We start from the raw sequence: 19,519 nt of genomic DNA, 5'->3' as shown, positions 1-19,519 counted from the left end.
TGTAGCGGCTGCACCCCAGCAAAATCGGGGTGTCCACTGCACCTGCAAACCCCACGCGCGCCTCGGCTTGGCCCCCTGCACCCCAGCCGGCCACCCACCCTGGAGAGGCTGCCTGGGGGGCCGCAGTGTGTGTGTGTGTGTGTGTGGAGTGGGGGTGTCGGCGGCCGCTACAAGGGAGGCGGCGAGCGAGGCTGGGGAGCGGGGCGCGGCGGCGCGGTCCAGGGGGAGGCGGGCGGAGGGAAGGCGCTGCCGCCGCCGCCTCGCCCGCGGCGACACAGACGCCGGGAGCTGCCGAGGCGGTGAGTCGCAGCGCCTTCCCTCCGCTTCTCGGGAGCCGGAGCCGAGCCGGAGTTGCCGCCCGGCGGGTGTGCGGGGGCGAGGGCGCCAGGAGCAGCCGCCGCGGGAGCCGGCGCTCTCGGGGCGCGGCGGGCGCAGGGGTGGGCGCCAGGGGCGCGCGGTCCTGGGCACCCGGTGCCCGCTGCCCTCCCCGGGTGCAGCTCATTCTGTCAGTCCCCCTGTCCTCCCCTCACCGCCTCTGAGGGAAGATAAAACTAAGCCCAAGACCCCGAGGAGAGTGGCAGGAAAGGAGAGAGCAACTTTGCCAAGGGACGCGCAGAGGCGCGCAGGGCAGGCAGGATGGGGGCGCGCTGGGTCGGGAGGGGGCGTTCGTGCGCCTGGTGGCCCAGGACCCCAGAAGCATCCTTCCGGGGGTCGGGGGAAGAGGAGGGGGTCGCGGGCACTCGCGGGTTCCGGGGGGAGCCTCAGAGTCGGCCCTGCGAAGCCGCAGTGGGCGTGTACGAAGGGTGGGCTCCTGGAGAGGGGGCTTTAGGAACCACCAGAAGGCGCCAGGGAACCCCGATGAGGAAGTGGTCTGCATTGTGGACTCAGGACCTGAAGGATTTGTGTCTCGCCCTCGGAGACTCGGGAAGGGGTGTGCTGGGGAGATGTGTTTGAGTGTTTTTCAGTGCATACCAATTTATTTTTAGCTCCCAGAGAAGCAGGATGTGCAAAGTGGGTTGTATCAGCCGGGAGGGGCAGGAGGTCTCCCTGTCCGCAGGAAATACACAAGTTTCTTGCTGCAGATGCTTGCTTTAACTTTCATGCCTGGAGAAATGAAAGCTATTTGGCTGTCTGAAGGTCTCCCCGCCAGGGCCACTTTCTTCCTGCGGGTCTGTCTGGGGCTGCAGGCCCGGCGAGTGCGCTTCTGTTGTTGAGTGCAGGACCCAAATAATGATACTTGTTCTGCTCCCATCGGGCAACTGGTGCGATACACAGAACTAGGGCTGCCAAGGTCTCACTCACAGAGAAGGAAACCACACAGGCTTGCTCAAAGTTTTCCCAGTTCTGGCTGATTTGAAAATGATAGACCTAAGCCTCTGTATTGCCAAGAGCAGACTTTGCTGTCCTGGTTTCTCAGACTTGATTGGAAAGGCTTGTGAGGTTTTTCTCTCCAACGGGGAAATGGTGTTCTAGGATTCAATGTGGTTTGCAAGGCGACAGCAAAAGAGAAATGGATAGTGTGGCGACGGGGAGAGTGTGGATGTCCAGGGCAGGCTAGCTGAGGGCTAATTACAGACTTGGGGATGGGGTTTCCTTCAGAAGAAGAGGCTTAAGAAGCTGAAATCCAAACGTTCAAAGGTACCCAAGCCAGACCTCTGGAGATTGCCTTGGAGTCTCCTCATTTCAGTCACTCAGAACCCATCCTGAATATTCTCTCTCTTTAAATGTGCTTAGGAGAGTGGGCTGTGAGGAGTGTGGACTTTGCAGCCAGACTGCTGGATATGAATTCTGGTTGGAACATGAATAGCTCTCAGGCTGTGGGCTCCTTGCTTAATCTCTCTGTGTTTCCTGATCTGTGACATGAGGTTGACACATACTAAAAAGCAGAGACATTGCTTTGCCAACAAAGGTCCATATAGTCAAAGCAATAGTTTTTCCACTAGTCAAGTATGGATTTGAGAGTTGGATCATAAAGAAGGCTGAGCACCGAAGAATTGATCCTTTTGAATTGTGGTGCTGGAGAAGACTCTTGAGAGTCCCCAGGACCCAAGGAGATCAAACTAGTCAATCCTAAAGGAAATCAACCCTAAATATTCATTGGAAGGACTGATGCTGAAGTTGAAGCTCCAATACTTTGGCCATGTGATGTGAAGAGCCTATTCACTGGAAAAGACCCTGAGGCTGGGAAAGATTGAGGGCAGAAAAAGAAGGGGGTGACAGAGGATGAGATTTTTTTAAATTTTAAATTATGTATATTATATTGAAGTATATACTTGACTTATAAAGTTTGAACTCATTATGCTTATTACATTTGTCATTGTTGATGTTTGCCGCTTTCTGTCAGTTCTTACTGTCACTGATTTAGTTTTTAACCTCACCATTTCTTGCCTGAATTGCTCCAGTTGCCTTCACATTGAGCTTCTTGCTCCAAATCAGGACACTTTTGCTTCAGTTGATTCTCCAGACTGCAACTAGAAAGCTTGCTTTGAAGGACCCTATACATGAGACAGCAAAAGAGACACAGATATAAAGAACAGACTTTTGAACTCTGTGGGAGAAGGTGAGGGTGGGAGGATTTGAGAGAATAGCATCGAAGCATGTATAGTACCATATGTGAAAGAGATCACCAGTCCAAGTTCAATGCACGAAACAGGGCACTCAAAGCCGGTGCACTGGGCCAACCCAGAGGGATGGGATGGGGAGGGAGGTGGGAGGGAGGTTCTGGATGGGGGACACATGTACACTTGTGGCTGATTCATGTCAATGTATGGCAGAAACCACCACAAAATTTTAAAGTTATTAGCCTCCAGTTAAATAAGTTAATTAAAAAAAAAGTTTGCTTTGAAAACAAAAATCTAAGCCAGTCATCCAGCCTAATTCCTTCAGAGGTTTTCTGTGGTTTTCAGGGTAGAGTTTGGACTCCAAGACCTTTGTGATGTACACTTGTCTCCTTACCAACTTCATCTCCCAAGCCTCCCTGTGTGTAGCCTTGACTCAAGTCACTGAGTCTCAACACCTGCCATTTTCCCATCCTTTTTGGTCTGGTCAACTCCTATGCATCCTTCCCTGCTCAGCTGCAGTGACATTGCCTTCCAGCAGACCTCTGGGTACCTGCCTCCTCCCCAGCTGACCGAGCTACCCTTGTTTCACGCTGCAGTTGCACCATATACTTACCCCTCTTATCACTCTGCATCATCTACATAGATCTTCCCTACCTGCAAGTGCCTAGACAAGTGGATCGTTATTGTATAAGTAATTGTTGGATGAATAAATGAACATCAGTCAACCAAAGTTCCTAGCTTCCCAGGTGGCGCTAGTGGTAAAGAATCCACCTGCCAGTGCAGGAAACAGAAGAGACAGTCCCTGGGTCAGGAAGATCCCCTGGAGAAGGGAACGGCCACCCACTCCAGTCTTCTTGCCTGGAGAATCGCATGGACAGAGGAGCCTGGCGGTCTACAGTCCATGGGGTTGCAGAGTCAGACACGACTGAAGCGACTTAGCAGGCACGCACAAAGCCAGAAGCAAACATGGAAAATAATAGAGAGGAAGACCAAACCAGTCTTTATATATATTACTTTGCAATTAAAAAAAAAACTTTGGAAAATATTAAGGAATCAAAGTTCAGTTGCTCAGTTGTGTTTGACTCTTTGTGATCCCATGGACTTCAACATATCAGCCTTCCCTGTCCTTCACTATCTCCCAGAGTTTGCTCAAACTCATGTCTATTAAGTCAATGATGTCATTCAACCGTCTCATTCTCTGTCATCCCCTTCTCCTCCTGCTTTCAATCTTTCCCGGCACCAGGGTCTTTTCCAATGAGTTGGCTCTTCACATCAGGTACCAAAGTATTGGAGTTTCAGCTTCAACATCAGTCCTTCCAATGAATAGTCAGGTTTGATTTCCTTTAGGATTGACTGGTTTGATCTCCTTGCTGTCCAAGGGACTCAAAGGCTGGTCAAAAGAAATGTGGTAGACTCTCGTGGAACAATTTCAGAGATTTTTTTTTAATTGTAAGGGGTCAGACTAACAATGGAGAAACATAGTCATTTGAGCTCTTTCCTCACTTTCCTCAGGTTGGCTGTGAGGAATGGGGGTTTGGCTGCCTGAGAGGTGTGCAATGAAGTAGGTCCTGAAGGTAGAACGAAGGTCACTACATGCATGGGCTTTGGAGCCCTTCCTGGGAGTGTAGCTTCCCCTAGAGAGTGGCTGTCAGCCTGCCCTGGGATTGGTATGATGAGAACAGAAACTCTCCTGTCATCAAAGCTCCTCTGTACTTTTCAGACAATTCAGTGGGTTCTGTGGGTGCGCTTCTGACTGAGGTGGCATTTCCAAGCGCTCCTGGACTGAGCTCCCAGGAGCCCTGCAGAGTGAGATAAGACGGCATGTGGATCTCTGGGACAGCCCCAGAGTCTGATTTCATGGCTCCAGAGCAGGGGGTTTTGTAAACTGAAAGATCTAAAAATGCTTTTTAAGATTTTTAAAGGGTTGAAAACACAACACATCAAAACACAAAGAATATGTAATGGAGACCACGCCTAAAATACTTACCACACAGTTCTTTACAGAAAAACTGCCAGCTGCTAGTCTCAAGCTAAGACAGTTGGCTTCATTTTGCCTGTCATCTGTGATAGATTGGTCGTGGCTGCCTGGAGAGCTGGGGTGAAGAGGAATCCAAGGCTGGGTCCAGGCTCAGTAGGAAAGAGTGCTGTGGTCAATTAGCGATGTCTGTCAGGGTGTGGGATTCTTCAGTAACAACAGCCAGGCTTGGTCCTCACCATCCCTCTGTCTCTATCACTATGACTGAATATCCCAGCATTCCTCACAGTGGCAGACTGTGGCCATTGGCTTTGATTGAGTTCCATGTCTGTTTTTGTGGCTGGACTTCCACACCAGCCTAGGGCTTGGGCTTGGTTGCAGGTTTCATCGCTGGGCCATAGGCTAAGAAGTAGGAGCAAGGGTGTTTCTCCAGCAGAACATTATTATACTGTCTCCAGAAGATTGACCCATAGAGTCTGGACTGAAAACCAATAGACGTTCACGTACAGTAGTGTCAGCATTCCCACTGAACTGATGAGGGAAATAGGCTTAGGGGCACTCAGTAACTTGCTGGAGGAAGCATGGCTGGCAAACAAAGGAGCTCTGATTTGAAACCCATAATTGATGCACTTAGTAGGGTTATTTGTGACAACTTAAAGTGAGTTTAGCCTGAAACTCTATTCTTTTCATTTCTGAAAAATATAGGTAGATAATGTCCAGAAATGTTAAGTACTGACTGGCTGGAAGACTCAAGAAGAAAAGAACATAGACATCTTTGGTTACATATTTGCTCAGTTATCCAATTGGATTAATATTTTTGAGGAGTTTTTCTGCACAACTTTTTGTTAGGTTCTAGGGATTCAGCTGAATATGAGCTAGTCCCCTATCTTGAAGGAATTTGCATTCCAACTTGAAAGTGCAAGAGATAGCAAGGGAACAAATTGCTAGAAGAAGGGGTATGTGCAGGGAGGTACAGGAGCTAAGCCCCCTTGATGGGGACAGTGATCTTCCAGTTTGTGTATCCCAGGTGTAGTTTGTGCAATAGGTGAGCAATATTTCTTAAATACACTTTAAAATTATGGTTAAAACACAGAAGATAAAGTGCACCATTTTAGCCATGTTTAAGTGTACAGTTTTGTGGCATTAAGTGCAACTGTCACCAGTATGCATCTCCAGAACTTTTTCACTTTCCCAAACTGAAACTCCATAGCCGTTGTACAAAAGCTTTTCCTTTCTGCCTGCCCACTAGTCCCTGACCACCACCCTTCATTCTGCTTCCTGTTTCGATGGATTTGACTACTTCAGATGCCTTATATAAGTGAAATCATACAGTCTTTGTCCCTTTGTGACTAGCTTATTTCACTTAACGTGTCTTCAGGATTCACTCATATTGGAGCATGTGTCAGCATTTCCTTTCTTTTTAAAGCTGAATAATATTCCATTGTATGGATATACCACATTTGTTTATGCATTTTTCTGTCAAGGGACTCTTGTATGACTTCCGCCTTCTGGCTATTTTGAGTGATGCTGCTATGAACATAAACCCTATAAAAGGTTTATCAGCCAGAGTCCTACTGCGCAGCAGATGACACACTCAAAATGTATATAACTGGGGACTTCCCTGGTGGTCCAGTGGTTAAGACTCTTTGCTTCCACTGCAGGGGTCATGGGTTTGATCCCTGGTTGGGGAACTAAGATCCTGCAAGCTGCAGAGCACAGCCAACAACAACAAAAAAGGTGTAACTGAGAACAGCTCAATGAAGGGACTGTAGTAGTCGTCCCTGCTTTCCAAGGTTTCAGTTACTGGTGGTCAACCATGGTCTGAATACACTAAGTGGAAAATTCTGGAAATAATTCAAATCACGTGATGTTCTGAGTATTGTGATGAATCTCACGTTGTCCTGCTCCAACCCTGCCCAAGACAAGGTGAATCCCTTTGTCCAGAGAATCCCGTTCATTAGTCATTAAGAAGATCCACTATCATGGTATGTTGGTGCTTGTATTCAAGTCACCCTTATTTTCTTTAATAATGGCCCTAAAATGCAACAGTAATCATGCTGGGAATTCGGGTATGCCAAGGATAAGCTGTAGGTGCTTTCTTTAAATGAGTGGTGAAGGTTCTTGACTTAACAAGGAAAGAAAAAAATCTTATGCTAAGGTTGGTGGGATTTATGGTAAGATGAATCTTCTATCCATGAAATTGTGAAGAAGGAATTCATGCTAGCTTTTAAAAATTTATTTATTCTTAATTGAAGGATAATTGCAATATTGTGTTGGTTTCGGCGGTACATCAACATGGACCAGCCATCGGGATACATATGTCCACTCCCTCTTGAGCCTCCTTCCCACCTCCCACCCCAGCCCACCCCTCTAGGTTGTCACAGAGCCCCAGTTGAGTTCCCTGAATCACAGAGCGAATTCCCACTGGCTGGCTGTTTCACATATGTTAGTGTGTATGCTTTTGCTGTCATACCTCAAACTGCAAAAGTTAATGGTACCAGTGCATGATAAATGCTTAGTTAAGACGGAAAAGGCATCAGATTTGTATAATAAGATATTTCGAGAGAGGGGAAGAGATCACACTCACATAATTTTATTACAGTATATTATTAAAGCTGTTCTATTTTATTTGTTCTTGTTAATCTCTTACTGTGCCCAACATAAATTAAGCTTTACCATAGCTATGTATGTATGTATGACTGAACTGAATAGCCATGTACAGGAAAAATCATAGTATGTATAGGGTTCAGGACTACTGCGGTTTTAGGCATCCACTGGGGTCTTGGAATGTATTCCCCATGGCTAAGAGGGGACCACTGTGTTCGGAAGGTTGTGGGTTACGTTAAGGGAAATCACTTAGACTGGCTAGACAAGTGTGCAGGCCTTTACTACCCAGCCCTGAAAGGGTAATGTTAAAGAGAAGTTTCTGGAATTGCTCTTCAGCAGAATACAGCAACTGCTAAGCTGTGCCCTGGCCGGGAGGCACCAGCTAAGTAAGTCCCAGATACTCTTTTCTCTGCGCTGCTGGTGCCCAATTGGCCAAACCATCCAGAAGCCAGAGGGCTGGCAATGTGAGGACTACCTTTTTCAAAGCAATCAGCCTCTCAGGGCTGAGAGCAGAGTGGAGAAGGGAGGAAGGTGAATCTGGAGGGACAAAGCAGAGGGAATTCAGCACCAGGGAGCATTACAGTTATCCTTTCCAGGTAAGGGAGCATCAAGAGGCTGAGGGAACTATCCTAGATTGATAGCTAGTGAGTTGTAGAGCTGGGATTTCAACCCAGGGACATGTTTTTCTTCTGTACATCCAGTTGGTCCTGAGATGTTAGGGTTTCCAGAATCCTGTGTGTTTTGATTCTTTGATAATAATCTGATTTGCTCAACTGTCAAAATGTAGAGTGACTGCTCAGAAGTCATCTCCCCCTTTCTTTTCCTAAATAACAATATGTATTTTGTAGATAGGTTTCATAGCTGATTGGTTATGTTTCAGTAATAACTATGATTAGCTTTCTGTACGATGGGGGTGACAATATGTCCTTGAAACACACGTGAAAAAGACACGTTTGTTTTGTTTTACTTTTAACTGAAGGCTTCGAAAGAGTTGACAGTGTAACCTGACTACTTAAACATTAATGAGATTTCAGCCTCATTGGAAGAAAGAGTGTTGAGGATGAGGGAGGTGGTAGTTCCCTCCCTGCTATTCTGGCCGGAGCGGGTGCAGAGGGCAGTCTAGCTTGGGGGGATGGGAGTGGGTGGGGTGGGGGTGAGCCGTCTCTCCTGGGGCATGACTTGAGGGGCTGTCTAGCCAGAAAAAGCTCTGTGGGAGCCTGAGGATTATGGTTTCCAAATACGTGAAGTATTGCGTTGGGGAAAAGACCTATTCTGGGGCCAGAACTAGGCTCACTGTGAAAACAACCGGCTGCTTTGCAAGGCCTCATATTTTCCATTCCCCGAGGTTGCGAGGCTGAGGCCACGGTGAGAGAGGTGGCTGAGGGCTTGTATTAGTTTCCTGTGGCCTCTATAACAAATTACCACAAACTGGGTGGCTTAAAATAATAGAACTTCATTTTCTCACCGTTTTGGAGGCCAGAGGTCTGACATCAAGTTATCAGCAGCGCCAGACTTTTTCCAGAGGCTCTGGAGGAGAGCGTGTTGCTTTCTTCTCGTTTCTGGTGGCTTTCGGCGTTTCTTGGTTTGAGGCTGCATCATCTCTACTTCTGCCTCCATGATCGCCTGGCCCCCTCCTCTCCTCTGTGTGTCCCTTACAAGGACGTTTGTCATTGCATTTAGGGCTCACCTGGATAGTAATTCTAGATAATTTGTTTCCCCCAGTTTTACTGAAAAAATGCTGACATACGTCACTGTAAGTTTAAGGTGTGCATACATACAGCAAGATGGTTGGATTTACATGTAGTGTGAAATGAGCACCAGAAAGGTTCAGCTAGCATCCATCATCTCATGTAGATAGAATTAAAAGAAAGAAGAAAAGAAAAAAATGTTTCCTCTTGTGATGAGAACTCTTAGGATTTATTTTCTTTTAACATCTTTCCCATACATCACCCAGCATCATACTGTACGTTCTGTCCCTACTTATCTTACAACTGGAAGTTTGTACCTTTCGACCATCTTTCTCCAATTCCTTCTTTCCCCATCCTCTGCCTCTGGAAACCACAAATCTGATCTCTTTTTCTATGAGTTTTGTGGGGTTTAAAAAATTTGTTTGTTTTTAGATTTCACATGTAAGTGATATATAATATTTGGCTTTGTCTGACATTTCATTTAGCATAATGCCTTCAAGGTCCATTCATGTTATTGCAAATGGTAGGATTTCTCCTTTTTTATGGCTGAGTAATATTCCACTGTGTATGTATACCACAGCTTCTTTATCCACTCATTATCAGTTGAATAGGTTGTTTCCCTCTCTTGGCTATTATAAATAATGTTGCTCTGAACATGGGGTTGCAGATACCTTTCTGAGTTAGTATTTTCATTTTCTTTGGATTTATTCCCAGAAATGAAATTGCTGGATCATATGGTAGTTCTAGTTTTAATTTTGGAAGATCTTTCATTCTGTTTTCCATAGTGGCTGTTGTTGTTGTTTATGTTCAGGTGTCAAGTCGTGTCAACTCTTTGTGACTTCATGAACTGCAGAATGCCAGGCTTCCCTGTCCTTCACTGTCTCCTGGAGTTTCTCAAATTCATTTCCATTGAGTCAGTGATGCCATCTAACCATCTCATCCTCTTTCACCCCCTTCTCCTCCTGCCCTCGATCTTTCCTAGCATCAGGATTTTTCCCAATGAGTTGACTCTTCTCATCAGATGGCCAGAGTTTCGGTTTACAAGCCCACCAATAGTATACAGAGGTTCCCTTCATTTTCTTCACATCAACATCAGCATTTGTGATCTCTTGTCTTTTTATTGATGACCATTCTAACAGTGGTGAAGTGCCATCTCATTATGGTTTTAATTTGCATTTTTCAAGATGATCTTATTTTGAGATCCTCAACTTTATTACATCCGCAAAGACCCTTTTTACAAATAAGATCACATCTACCTGTTCCTGGGGCTAGGATGTGGACACACCTTTAGCGGGGGGTCCACCATTCACTCCACAACAGAGCTCAACTGTACACTAACTCTTGATCCTCTGATTCTGTCACAATGCCCATAGATTTGGTTCCTATCAGTTCCTTCCCCTGGATCTTATGCTTTTGATTTGATCTATTGAAATTTTAACTTTAAATGACAAAGCAAACAAAATTCTTAGAATCTGTGCCATCATTTATTTCTGAAATGAAGGGGTGAGTGAAAAAGGCTGTCAAAACCCAGTTTGATCTCTGTCTTTGCTGGAAATTTTCTGTGCTTTGCTTTGTCCAGTGGCCTTGGAGGAAGTGAATGGGAGAAGAGCAGCCATTGGGCTATTCTGGCTTTTCACCTGGGGTTGCAGGATGCTTTTAAAATTGTAATGGCTCAGATGTTAGTATCTTTCAGGAATATGAAGCAGAATAAGTAAAGGTTCAAGGTTTAGTTTTTTAGAAGGCAACGGCTTAGAAATGTGGTTTGTAAATGCTGCTGGCCCATCAACAAGCCTTTTATGCATGTGTTTTCAATACTGAGCCCAAAACTGGGGCCTGTGTACACCAGGCACACAGGGTAAAGTCAAGGGTAACTCTGGCCATTACCTGGATAATTCTATAACTCTAACTCATCAAGTGGACTGTATCAAGAGAGTCCACACCCCAGGGTGTAAATTATTCTGTTTGTTTGTCTGTATTGATCACTTTAACTGGGTAAGAGCCAAACTTACCAAACAGACCCTCTGTGTTATGGGGAGGTAGCTGTAATATGGGGAGGTGTTTCTCTCCAAGGGGGCAGCGAATTTTGGCTGCAGTTAAGAGAAAGAGGAAAGGAAAAGAAGGTAAAATGTCCCTTCATGTTATTATGTTATGTATTCTGCTGTAACATTGTTCAGTTCAGTTCAGTTCAGTTCAGTCGCTCAGTCGTGTCCGACTCTCCGCGACCCCATGAATCACAGCACGCCAGGCCTCCCTGTCCATCACCAACTCCCGGAGTTCACTCAAACTCATGTCCACAGAGTCGGTGATGCCATCCAGCCATCTCATTCTCCGTCGTCCCCTTCTCCTCCCGCCCCCAACCTTTCCCAGCATCAGAGTCTTTTCCAGTGAGTCAACTCGTCGCATGAGGTGGCCAAAGTATTGCAGTTTCAGCTTTAGCATCAGTCCCTCCAATGAACATCCAGGATTGATCTCCTCTAGAATGGACTGGTTGGATCTCCTTGCAGTATAAGGGACTCTCAAGAGTCTTCTCCAACACCACAGTTCAAAAGCATCGATTCTTCGGCGGTCAGCCTTCTTCACAGTCCAACTCTCACATCCATACATGACCACGGGAAAAACCATTGCCTTGACTAGACGGACCTTGGTTGGCAAAGTAATGTCTCTGCTTTTTAATATATTATCAAGGTTGGTCATAACTTTCCTTCCAAGGAGTAAGCGTCTTTTAATTTCATGGCTGCAATCAGCATCTGCAGTGATTTTGGAGCCCAAAAAAACAAAGTCTACTCCAGGTAATATTAATTTTGGATTTGTTTGCTTTGAATAGTATACCTGAAGTACTGAGATACTTAGAAAATTTAGTCTCACCAGTTGAAGAAAATGGTTTGCCTTGCACAAGACAGGGTACACAATTTATGAGGCCCAGTGCAAAAAGGAAATGGGTGGCCCTTGTTAAAAAGTTATAAAGAATTTCAAGATGGTGTCAGTAAGCCTTAGACCAAGCCAGGTTCTTCTGAACATAGGGCTTGCGTGACTGCACAAGTCACCTGCCCATGAAGCTGGCCTGGAGTCACATAGATGCTTAGACTGTCATCTTCCAACTTACTGGCATCTTCTTGATCCCCAAAGAGGGACCAGGCCAGCTGAAGCAGATGCTCCTGTTTGGACAAGGATGGTGAGCAGGCTAGCCATCTCTAGTCTCCTCTTCGTTCCTCTCCTCCCTTATCCACCTGCCTCTGTGCCCTGAGAGGCAGGTCTCTATCACCAGCATCAATGTCCATCCTTGTCTTCTGATTTCTAGTGTAATTCAGCCTCTAGGGGTCCAGCCACTGCCGGGAGGGGGACAGGAGAGGGAGGTAGAGAAGTTATTTCCTGAGTTCCCTCCTGCTGGCTTGCATGCTGCAGGGTGGCTGGTCTGTTGCCCAAGGCCATGGCTCCACCAGACCGCCTCTCCCTACCGCCATCCTCTTCGGGTGCCTTGAGTCACTCCTCCCCTGTGGCCCTCAGGCCTAGGAGGGTCACGCTCCCTGCTATCGCGAGCCCAGCATTCACTGCTTTCTCGAACCCCTCACTGCAGTCTTCTCACTAGCCTCCTCCCTAGGATCCTTACTGGAATCACAGAGACCTCTGGGCCCTAACAGAGTGGCAACCCTCTGCCAGGGCTGGACCACGGCTTGCACTGCTGTGGAGCTGAAAGAGCAGCTGATGGCTCTGCTAACACGTGACTGCTGCATCGACTCCTGGGAAAGCAGGGCAGTCAGGAGGCAGTGTGTCCACACTGCAGTGGTGGAGAACATGTGCTGGGAGGCAGGCGTCTGAATTCTCTGGAGTCATTTTGGGTGAGTCATCTCATCTGCAAAATGATAGTTCTTCGCCTGGGCTTGTTCTGGGCATGCAGTGACGTCACATGGGCATCATTCTTGGCACCGTGCCTGCTCTGCAGTAGGTGTTCATGAGGGCTGGTGGCTTTTACCATTAGTCCTCTGGTGTGTCCCCTTGAGGAGATGCATGTCTTCCTTGTCTCTGATCTGAACCAAGGTGCCACAGCCTCCCGTTACACCAATGAGGATCAAGTTTCACTGGTTCCCTGTTGTTTTGACTTATTTCTGTCTATTTCAATGAGATGGTAGTGTTTTGGAGGCCGGGGATTCTATTTCCAGAATTGTCTTGGTACTAATCTAAGTTTCCAACTTAGTAGCTAGCACATCATTAAACAGTCAAAAAATATGTCTGGGCTAAATATAGTGACCGTATAATTTATTGTTCACACCAGGACACTTTTGAGTGTGAACAACAGCCTTTTTAATGTTCGTAACGAAACAACAGGCACGAACACTGATGTCCTGGGTAATCCAGGCAAGCAGAGACATGCACCACCCCTAGCTAAGTGAGCCTTAAGATAGTCTTCCAAACGGGTTTTAAAGTTTGCCAGCCGACCCTCTCTTGTGTTAGTCTGCCTTTGGTTTATGAAGTAGAAACTTGAGATTTCAATGACACAGAAAGACTGTGTTTGACACTCCTAGTAGATTCTTTTCTAAAACATTTCTTATTGGAGTGGCGTTGTTTTCCAGTGTTGTGTTAGTTTCTGCTGTGAAGCAAAGGGAATCAGCCAGAGCGAATCAGCTATGTGTATACATACATCCCTTCTTTCTTGGATTATCTTCCCATGTAGGTCATCACAAAGCATGGAGTAGAGTTCCGTGTGCTATACATTAGTTATCTTTTTATATATAGTCAACACTCCTAGTAGATTCTTGGCCCAGATTTGAGACCATAGATCAGGACTTCTCACACAAATAGAGGCCTACTTTTATACTTGATTATTCTCCTTTATCCTGGGCACTTACTTACAGAACTTTCTTCTGTACCTACTTTTGCTCCCTCCCATTTAGTCTCCTAATTTTTGTTCTTCTTGGACAAAAATAGTGATCATTTACATTTAAAAGATGGAAAAACAGATTCATATACATGTATTTTTCCGAACATCTCTGTCTTTGTATTTCTGGTTGCCTAGGTGACATTTCCAAGAGAATGTGTGCTAATCTGCTATTATTAAAGTAGCAATAACATTATTAAATAGTAGCCTATTTTTAGGCCATTGTATACCTTTCTTTTCCCCCCACAAGACTATGTAATTGGTTTATTTTTTCTGTTTCCATTATTGGAAGGCCATGTATAGCTTCCATCCTCTGGTTCTGATTTGAGGGTTGATTAATTTGAAAATTGACACAGTAATTCAGTACCTTCTCCATTCAGCATTGCTGAGTCTGTACTGATGAACAGTTCGATGGTATCATTGACTCAATGGACATGAGTTTGAGCAGACTCTGGGAAATGGTGAAGGACGTGCTGAAGTCCATCGGATGGCAAAGTGCTGGACACAACTCAGCGACTGAACAGCAACTACAAAGTCTGTATTGATTGTCTGCTTGGTTAGTTGACACAAGTTATTTTTCCTATAGGTTATCCAAGGCAGGCTTGGCCAATGATATTTTTGGTAGAAGAGAAGAGGATACGGAGGCAATCTGTAGCTCCAAAGGGGACAGAGCCCGTCTCCGGAGCCGGATTAACCTGGCTTCAGTCTTAGTATTGTCTCTTACCGGCTGTATACCTGGAGCTGGTATCTCAGTAACAACGGTGCGGTGCAGGGACCTGCTTCCTGGGCTGCTCTGAAGCTTGAGAAGGCTAGGTGGGCACTGAGTTTGAGTGTGAGGTGCAGCTTCTCACAGGGACACTTGGGCTGCTCTTCAACATCCAAGGTGCGAGTGCACCACCTTCATTTCAGACCAGAAGTTAAAATACTCAGCGATACTAACGAGATAAATTAGGGAGACCGTTACATTCTCTTTCGAAAAATTACTTGTTTGTTGGGCTGTGCCAGGTCTTATTTGTGGCACTGGGGATCTTTTAGTCATGACATGTGGGAACTAGTTCCTTCACCAGGAATCGAACCCGGGCCCCCTGCATTGGGACCCTGGAGTCTTAGCCACTGGACCACCAGGGAAGTCCCTATATTCTTTGCTAAAATGATTTTTCTTTTAATAAACATTTTGGAGAATTTCCTTTAATGGTGAACACACCACTGAGTGTGCTTTTTCTCGTATTGAAATTAAAAATCTAATTTACTCTCACACTTTTAGGAATATAACTGTAGTATTATTACCTATAATTCAAAGGTCGCAGAGTTGATATTTGGGTTATTCACATAATTTACCATTTATGTAATGTATATATGATATATATCTGTGTTGTAAGGGATTTTGAATGCTTATCTGGTTGTTATACGCACTTGGAAGGGAAATATTTAGCCCGATTCAGTATAGATCCCCAATAGGGATCTGAGATTATTAATTTGGATTTTATGGCAAGTTTGAGAAGTGGGATGGACTTTCAGTTCAGTTCAGTCGCTCAGTCGTGTCTGACTCTGCGACCCTTTGGGATAGACTTTAATCTGTTGTTATTTAAAATGATTTAATATTGGAGTGTCATCCTGGCAGGAGTTCTTTTGGTTCTCACTGTTTTGTATTGTTATTTTATTTTGATACATAGATTTATCATTTACTATGCAAATTTATCAGGGTTGATGAATGAGGCAGATTGCTGCATCATTGCCCTGGAGTTTGTCTTGCTGCCCTTGATGACAGGGGAAGCAGGGAGGAAGCAGATGTACAGACAGAAATACACACACAGATACACACACACTTCTCTTTAGACTTGTGACCTAAAATTTCTAATAGGATATTTAAAGTAAGAGCTCTTTGATGGGATTTTGCTCTGTGACTTGTCGGAAGGGAAAGATTGGGATGTGGGAAGTCTGTGATGCTGAGTTCCCATCACCTCACCCTTTGGAAGATATGACAGCCTTTTCCATATGAGATGAAAAGGCAAGTGGTGAGAATCAGAAGTCAAGTCTGACCTCTGAAGTTTCTGGGGAAAGCAACAGGAAGACTGTGCCTTGTAGTTTTCTAATCCAGGCACTTAAAGAATATATTCCCCAGAGCTTAGATGCTGTTTCCTTCACACCCTGATCCCTATCATTATAAAAGTAACGCATTATCAAGAAATAAAATGTGAAGATTATAGAAAGAAGAAATAATAATCCGTATAGTCCAATGCAAACAAAGTTAGTATTTGGACATTTCATTATTTTGGGGAGAGATTTTTCTTAGTTGCATAGTCATGTTTGTATATAATTTTAAAATTATTTTTCATTTAACTGTATACTCCAAGTTGTGATATTGTGATACAATAAGAAATATATGTTTGGTCTTTGCTTCCAGTTGCAACCTCCCGGTTGCAAAACACCTCAAACTGCTGGGACGGTGGCATGCTTGGAGAGAGCTTGGAAGTGCGTACCCCTTCCCCTGCACCTTGGGGTGTGCATCTCTTCTGCTCCTTCGTTGTTTGTTTTTCTAACAGTTTGATACTCTAATAAGTAAACTGTTTTCTTGAGCTCTGTGAGCTCTTCTAGCAAATTATTAAACCTGAGGAGGGGGTCTTAGGAGCCCCTGATCTATGGCTGGTTGGCCAGGAGTACAGGTGACATCCTAGAACTTGCAGCTGGTGTTTGAAGTGGAGAGCAGTCTTGTGGAACTGAGTCCCTCCCCTGAGGGGTCTGCATTAACTCTGGGTCATTAGTAGCAACAATTTTGGACTAGGACACCCAGTTGGTGCCCAGAGAGTTAGAGAATTGCTTGGTGTGGAAAAAGCCCTCACACATTGGTGTCAGAAGTGAAGTATTGAGAGTAAAAGAAAGAGAATTCCTTTTCCAGAAGTTTTACATTTTATTTTATATTCTTTGCAGATAACATGTAATTGGTCATATACTACTCCATTGACCGGATATACCACCGGTTACTTAAGCATTGCATGATTGCTCAAAATCTAAATTTTTTTGTTATTGTCACTTTTGTACAGTTACTTCTACTTGCTGTGAGGTTATATCCTAGGATATATTTCCAGTGGATTTAATAGGTTGAAATTTTGAACATTTAAAAAGATAAAAGATGTTCTTGCACTCTTTATTGAATGATATTGTTTATTTTTTTTTAACTTTCCATAAAACAAGTGTCTTTTCTTATTTGTGCATTTTTTTTTCAACTTAAAGCAATGGTATTATAATCAGAAGGGTCTTTCCTAAGGAAAGAAGATTTTGCATTTACCTGGTAGTTACACTGAGGATAACCTGGTCTCTTCAGGTCCTAGATCTTTGCCTTGTAACTTGACCATCGCGATACTGCTCATGGGTGTAGTCTGAGCAGCTCCACACTAATGAGTCCTCATCCACTTCTACTGCACTGCCATGAGATGGTAGAGCCACAAACATAAATCTCATCTTAAATGTGAAGTGGTCAAACAAATCTCAAGACTCATTCAGGGTTATTCCTGCTTTCCAGTGTGATAGTTCATTCTTTTTTATGATTATTAGCTGTTCTGCTCTTCCTTCTGAATCTGCTTTAAAGCGATAAATTTATCTTTGAAACTTGAGGTGTGTTTGGCTAGTTTGATTACCACATAGGGAATCTCAGGAAGGTCATATAATGGTAGTTTTGCTTAGAAATGAAGGCTCTTCCAGGACCATTATTAATATTACTTTTTTCAGCAAATATTTATTGTGTGTTGCCTTGCCCAAGACACAATACAGGGGGACATCCCTGGTGGTCCAGTGGTTAAGACTTTGCCTTCCAGTGCAGGGGGTATGGGTCTGATCCTTGGTCAGCGAGCTAAGATCCCTGGTCAAGGAGCTTGGCCAAAAAACTAAAAAAAAAAAAAAAAAAAAAAACACACCAAAAACAGAAGCCATGAAGACTTTTAAAATGGTCCACATCAAACAAATCTTTTAATCAAAAAAGATAATGCCAAGTGTCATGGAAAATACAAGGTGAGCAACACATTTTTCCTATCCTCAATGGATTTACACTCCTTTTAGTACTGTTTTAGTTACTTTTATTTTACTGCATTCTCTAGGAAAGGCTATCAATATTTTGTGCTGCACTTGCTCCACTGTCTGGAAACTCCCGGGGAAGATTTTTTTTTTTTTATCTTGTAAGTCTTGAGAGTAGAGTGCATGGGATGTTGTATCTTATTCAGGGAACTCCTGTGAGGTACTTAACACACCTGAGGACTTGACTGATGCATATTTTATGAGCTAAGACGGACCCGGAGGTCTTGCAGTATCTGTGTTACACTTTTGCGTCCCAGCTCCTCTTCCTTTGGGCATTTAGGTTACTCATGTGGTCAAGCAGGATCTAAAAATAAACCTAGAAATTTTGAAAGTTTTTTTTTTCTTCTTCATTCTTGGCTGATTGATGTGTGTTTTCGTGTCTCCCAAACTGCACTGTGTTACTATTTACTTTTGCATTATGTATAGCACTTAGCAACCAACAGTGGAAATGAAAGTTAAGAGCACAGCCAGTCCTGGCCGAGCTGGAGGAACCAGCCAGCTGAGGCCTCAGAGAATTCTCCTTCCCTCCCCCATCCCTGCGAGTCTGTGGCCCTGGGGTCCACATTGCTGGCCTCAAGTTCCTGCTTTTGCCTTCTTGACTGGTGGCCAAGTGGGGCCAGACAGAGGGACAGGAAGGACCCCTCCTGCCCCTGCCCTTACCCCTCTGGGTTCCCTTGTCTGGTCAGTGTGGGTGGGGTGAGTCCCTTCACTCCAGGAGGGCAGGCCCTGGCCACCACTGACATCTTGGCACCGTGACAGTGCTGTAGGGTCGGAAGCATGGTAGCGCTGTGTCTTATTTGGAGGTCTGAATGCCTTTTCATAAAGGAAGGTCCAAGTTGTGTCTGGGCTGTGCCGGGCTCACAGGACAAAACTCTGTTATTCTTGAGGAAAATTGAGGTTAGCATGGCTCTGTTAGGGTGACCTCAGGCAGGGTGTAGAACATTGTTCTTGGAGAATACTTCCTACGTTCTAAGTGTTCCAGGTTAGGGAGAAACTTAGAACATGATCAGCCTGTAAGCTGAGGGACTGGCTTTAAAGTAAAAAATGTGGCTTATTTCTGCATGGGAATGGCCCCTTGCTTGAAACACTGGGTTGTGTTAGCCCTTCTTTCCCCCAGCCCTCTTCTGCAGCTGTCAGAATTTATTAGTCCTCTGATTTTTAGAATAGCAATTGTACTGAAAAACTTGCATCCTGATTCTACCAAAAGAAGTCAGGGAGAAAGGCCTTGGGAAGATAGATTCAGTTCCTTGATTATTACCTTGTAGCAAAGAATGGCAACCCACTCCAGTACTCTTGCCTGGAAAATCCCATGGACGGAGGAGCCTGGTAGGCTACAGTCCATGGGGTCACAAAGAATCAGACACGACTGAGTGACTTCACTTTCTTTCTTTCTACAAAACCAAATACACCAGGGTCTTTGGGGAGGGCCCTTATTTTTTTCCTTAGAGAAATACTGATAAAACTTCTGTTCCTTTCTCAGAACTCCTGTATGCTTCTCATTCTTAATGCATTTGGGGGAACAGATTTGAAGAGTATTTCTGTGAATCTTTTTTTTAATGGGGGAATAGAGAAAATATTTTTCTAAATAGGGAGTTTTTTTAAAAAGATGATTTATATCACCTTTCTTTAGCAAAATCCATTTTTTTTTAAAGGCTGGAAGGCACAGATCAGCAGTTCAGAATGATTAAACACACTTATTTGGAAAAGGAACAAAATCTGTACAGTTGCTTGTGTAATTTTCACGGAA

The 19,519-nt window shown here is 44.6% G+C and overlaps 1 protein-coding gene across 2 annotated transcripts in view; it reads left to right on the top strand.

Annotated features, from left to right (window-relative positions):
• The first annotated feature begins 252 nt into the window (after positions 1-252).
• NCALD (neurocalcin delta) overlaps positions 253-19,519 on the top strand; it is a 481,050-nt gene continuing 461,783 nt past the window's right edge. Inside the window, exon 1 of one of the 2 annotated variants that reach the window (XM_055432078.2) lies at positions 253-299. The gene's annotated coding sequence lies outside the window, so the exon portion shown is untranslated. The remainder of the gene's footprint in view (positions 300-19,519) is intronic. The other variant, XM_055432074.2, reaches the window with a different exon arrangement.

This window comes from Moschus berezovskii, chromosome 16 (assembly GCF_049115385.1).
Source record: "Moschus berezovskii isolate FMDL1 chromosome 16, NW_MosBer_1.0, whole genome shotgun sequence".
Classification (NCBI taxonomy): domain Eukaryota; kingdom Metazoa; phylum Chordata; class Mammalia; order Artiodactyla; family Moschidae; genus Moschus; species Moschus berezovskii.
This window is presented reverse-complemented; position numbering and strand designations above follow the sequence as displayed.